The following is a 5,457-nucleotide window of genomic DNA, read 5'->3' as shown; positions in this document are numbered from 1 at the left end:
GGCCCTTTCATACAACCCCAATTCCAATGAAGTTGAGACATTGTGTAAAACATAAATAAAAACAGAATATGATGATTTGCAAATCCTTTTCAACCTATATTCAATTGAATACACTACAAAGGCAAGATATTTAATGTTCAAACAGATAAACTTTATTGTTTTTTGCAAATATTCACTCATTGTGAATTTGATGCCTGCAACACGTTCCAAAGAAGTTGGGACAGGGGCAACAAAAGACTGGGAAAGTTGAGGAATGCTCAAAAAAACACCTGTTTGGAACATTCCACAGGTGAACATGTTAAATGGAAACAGGTGAGTGTCATGATTGGGTATAAAGGGAGCATCCCTGAAAGGCTCAGTCGTTCACAAGCAAGGACAGGGTGAGGTTCACCACTTTGTGAACAACTGCGTGAACAAATAGTCCAACAGTTTAAGAACAACGTTTCTCAACGTGCAATTGGAAGGAATTTAGGGATTTAATCATCTGCAGTCCATAATATCATCAAAAGATTCAGAGAATCTGGAGAAATCTCTGCAAGTAAGCTGCAAGGCAGAAAACCAACATTGAATGCCTGTGACCTTTGATCCCTCAGGCGGCACTGCATTAAAAACCGACATCATTCTGTAACGGATGTTACCAGATGGGCTCAGGAACACTTCAGAAAACCACTGTCAGTGAACACAGTTCGTCTCTCCATCTACAAGTGCAAGTTAAAACTATACCATGCAAAGTGAAAGCCATATATCAACAACACCCAGAAACGCCGCCGGCTTCTCTGGGCCCGAGTTCATGGACTGACGCAAAGTGGAAAAGTGTCCTGTGGTCTGACGAGTCCACGTTTCAAATTGTTTTTGGAAATCATGGACGTCGTGTCCTCCAGGCCAAAGAGGAGAAGGACTGTCCGGATTGTTATCAGCGCAAAGTTCAAAAGCCAGCATCTCTATGTTTTTATTTATGTTTTACACAACGTCCCAACTTCATTGGAATTGGGGTTGTACTTCAGGGCTGTACATATCTATCAGTTTTCCATATCAGTCTCTTTGTTACTGAAAGTCTCTGGATGCAGTGCTCTAGACCAGAGGTCTTTAATTAAAATTCTTTTAATTAAAAGTCCAGTTAAAGAAAATGTCTTGAAGGTCAAGAACATCATAATGTCTAACTTGCATCATGATTCAGCACCATATACTGTTTACTCAAGTAGCCTAATAGGTATATCAACATCTTATACAGTCAACAACTGAATGTCAAATCAAATAAAGTACAATTCAGTAATATTTCAACATTTGTCAGTTTCTCTTTTTAGAGCACAACATTTAAAATAATCTGGCTCACTTTCTTCTGCGACTGCTGTTCCTGGGCTCATCCCTCCCCTGTGTGTGCGTCACTCACTCGAGTCTCAGTGTGCTTTAAAGTGCACAGATCTGATTTGCTGAATCGAGTCACGTGTGATATTTACAACAAATGCATCAAAATGAATTAATTCTTCATAGTTAATTGCTCATAGGTCCAGGTCTGCATAGGACAGTGTCTGGGCCTGTTAGTGACCTCTGGTTCAGACTGTGCTGGTGGTGAGACAAGTCTCTGCTGTCTTCACCACAGGCCTCTATTCCCAAATGGATTTTTACCAAATCAATGCTCACCCAATGGGCCTCTAATCCATGGGACAAAGTCACCCACTCTCCCCCTCAAAAAATGGACATATTGACAGGGTCCAGCAATGGATAGAAAATGCTCTCATGTAGGGAAAGCAGGAGAGAGAGAGAGAGACGGAGAGAGAGAGGCTCCAAAAAGTTCCATTGGTTTTTAGTAGATCATTGGAGCTCTTTCTTTTTGCAACATCAAAGGGAGTGTGGCTGCTTTGATGTGGCAGCATGCTGTTTAAGGTACAGCGTGAATGGAAGGATGTCAAGCTGCAAGGTGCCTCTGTATTTTGCGTGGCGAGCTGTGCCGAGCTGGAGATGAAAGGAGCAAACAGGGTTTGATAATGAATGTCCAACAAGTAGGACCATCTCGAGCGGCGGTGCGCCCAGCGGGAGTCAGAGCTAACCTTGAACACGGCACCCTGCACCCCAGACTCTCTCTCTCTTTCTCTATCTATCTTTAGCTGCACCCTGAAAAGAAAACCTTCTTAGAAGTAAGCTTTAATCTTCCTGTCAATTAAAACTCGATACACACGCGTGTGCACGCGCACACCCTGGCGTTCATACACACAGGACCCCCCTTTCTGTACCCTTTTCTCTTGGAGAGACATTTGATCTGCTCTTCCTTTTAACCGAGCCAAGTCTCTCCGCTAATTGGGTCCCGATTTGGTGGCGACTCCAGTCAATTAGGACATCGCTTATCAGCTTCCCTTCCTTTGCTCGTTTGAAGCCATTGTCCACCTCTCTCTCTGCCAGTGGTGACTAACATCAGACACTGTGAGTGTCAACTCCTCACCGTCTTTGATCTTCTATCTGCCATCTCAAAGGAGCATCTTGCCGAGGAAACTTGCAATGTCCTGCAATGACAGAGAACTGTCACTGCTGATATGCTTTGAATTTAGTGCAACTGAAGGCTGATCAAACGATGCCAGAGCGAGACACTTGTTCCCGTTTGATCCGTGCTGAAACGCAATTGTTGTGGTATATTATTGATCACTTTGTAGCTGATGTTGTCTGCGTGTCTCGTGGACGGTTCCGTTGACTAAGCAATGCCCGATCCTGAAAAGCGTTTCCAATAAAGACTCCCAGTTGATGGTGTAATTTAATCCACAATCAGCTTTAATCTCTGTTCTTATTACTCTGACCTTCAGTACTGTTAAGCTGAGATAATTCACAATGATCTTTAGCTGTGGAAGAGCTTAAAGTTAAGAGCAGCAGAGGGAGCTAGATGGAGCCCATGAGAAGGAGAAATGGACAGATATCAAATAAACCTTCTGCTATTGTACTCAGCCGTGGAGTCTAAATAGGTTTTGACATTGAGCTGGCATGAAAAAGGTGGATGCTATGTTTCTGAAAGATTCTGCCCTTGTCTCTGGTACAGCTGCAAAGTAGAATGAGTTGTCAATCTTAATTGAGGATGAGAAAGAAAAAGAGCCTCTTTTTTAGTACTGGACGGATGGCATGGATCCCCCATTTCCCCTTATCTGTCAGTCAAAATCTTCGTGGGTCTCATCTTCGTCCTGCTTTCACTACTAACTGGCTTACATGGACCACCAGTGATGAATACCATACGGGACAGATTTCAGTCGAATGCAACCTCGTGGAATGCTCAAGAGCTGTCAGATGGAACTATAATAGCTCACATCTGACTGTAAGGTTTGCTCAAGCTTAAATTTCTTGCAGGCTGAATTAAAGGAAGGACAAAGGAGAGTGGGTGGTACTCAAGTGTGTTCATGTGCAGTGGAAGGAGGTCCAATTAGACATGGAGAGGCTTAATTTGTCCCAGGAGAAGCTGGTGCTGGTGGTAAAACATAGCTGCCATGCAATGCAGTGCAGGAAAGTTTCTACCAGCTGTTTTAGGCAGATCTGTGAAGATCATTAATTCAGTTCTAGGTAACTGGGTAAGAAGAAATGGTTTTGGATCAGTGGTGCATAAATGCCCAAGAAACACTTCATCACACTGAAGGTAAAGTAACAAGGTCAAGAAAAGAATGACTGCTCCTGGAGATCAGTGGTGAACTGTGGCTATTAAAGCTAGGCCTTCAGTTTGTGCTATAAATATCAAGACCCTGTCAAAAACCATGAAAAAACACGTCTATGTGAAATGTGCTTTTCTGCTAGCGACCAAATGGGATTTCTAATAGTGTACTACTACCACGCTAATGCTGGAGGACAAGAATATTTTTGACCAGTCTAGTTTAAACACGGATAATTAAAGCCTGTAACAGATATTAACATGTATTTTACCTGTAGCAGTATTAACAGAAAGTCCTTCAGTGAAGAGTGGCATACAGCCAGGTTCCATTCCTAACAACTGACTGAAACCTGGCTAGACTATGGCTCACATTTATATGGTTTATATTCCCAGTGTCCATCCAAAAGGTCTAGAATGACTTTTTATTCGCTTAATTGGTCCCACTCTATGCAAATGAAAACTTGATTCATGGATTTCACTGTTTTAGACCTTCTGTCCAGCTCCTGAAGGCCTATTCAATAGGAAAGCTCACTTGGCTATTTCTACCTAAATACTACAAATAAAAAAATAAATATATGAATACATTAATAAATTAACTATTTTGTTTAACTACGAAATAAGAATAGAACTGCAATACTTATACAGTTTAAATACAAGAAACATATGATTCTACTAAATAAAAATGAACTAAAAATGATAAACATGTGTTTTTTAGCTCCTGGAAATCATTAGCCCTTCTCTGAAGGAGAAGGCCCTGAGGGTTCCCAACTGCTGGCAATCTACCTTCCTGTAGTCTATTTCCAAACTGCTCCAGCTAATTAAAGGCTTCGGTAGTCCTTGACCCAGTCGTTCCTAATCGCATTACTGCTTCCATCACGCTCCGCATATATTTTCTGTTTTCTGTCACCTACACACATGAACATCTAACTAACAAGTCATTAACAATCCTCCCCATGAGCTGGGTCAAGATGTATTAGTGTAAAGACAAAGTCGCCCGGAATGGGATTGGGAGCCACTGAGCTATGTTACAGGCCGGAGTTCTTAATTCCAGTTGTGGGCACCAACTGCAGTGCACTGGTTAAAATGCACCTAATCCAAATCATGTAGGGCTTAATAATTAGTTAATTAGTTGAAACAGACGTGTTTGGGCAGAGATTTCTTGAAACACTGCAGTGGATCCCTAGAACTGGAGTTGAAAACCCCTGTTGTGTTAGTGGACTATCATTGTGTTACCACAATATTTCACAGCTCCAGTGCTGAGCACCCATTTACTGCAGAGGATATCTTTTCTCATGTGGTGTATTATTAGCTAATTATGAGCCTCTTCTTGGGCTGAATCAGGTGTACTAGAGCAGGTCTGCAGTGCAGGTCAAATACAGAAGGGGACTTGAGAAACACTGATGTAGGCCACCAAGCTATAGCCTGAAAGATTAAACATTTTCATATCAAAAATTGCATTTTGAAAGAGTGCAAAATGAAAAATCGCAAGAGCTGCAAATAAACCTAAATAACAGGCTTATATTAAAAGAGTTCAAAGCACATTTCTTTTAACTGACTTGGACTTTAGACTAATATCATTGTGCTTGGAGTTACCCTATACCCTGATTTACTTTACTTTACTAAAACAAATGATAAAACATTCCATTTTGTCACTGCTTTACCAAATGTTTCAGTGGTGACTGTTTCGGTAGAGATCATTTTTAGCTAATTTTGAGCTTAACTCACAGCTTAACTACAGGGTTGGTAGGTGACTGAGATGTATTAAATTAAGGTTAGAAATATTTATTTCTTACAAAAATTAAAAAGCAACTCTGTGGGGTTTAAAATAATAAAATCTCACA

Source organism: Pygocentrus nattereri, chromosome 25, assembly GCF_015220715.1.
Source record: "Pygocentrus nattereri isolate fPygNat1 chromosome 25, fPygNat1.pri, whole genome shotgun sequence".
NCBI classification, from domain to species: domain Eukaryota; kingdom Metazoa; phylum Chordata; class Actinopteri; order Characiformes; family Serrasalmidae; genus Pygocentrus; species Pygocentrus nattereri.
The sequence above is the reverse complement of the archived record's forward strand: the minus strand, read 5'-3'. Positions refer to the sequence as shown.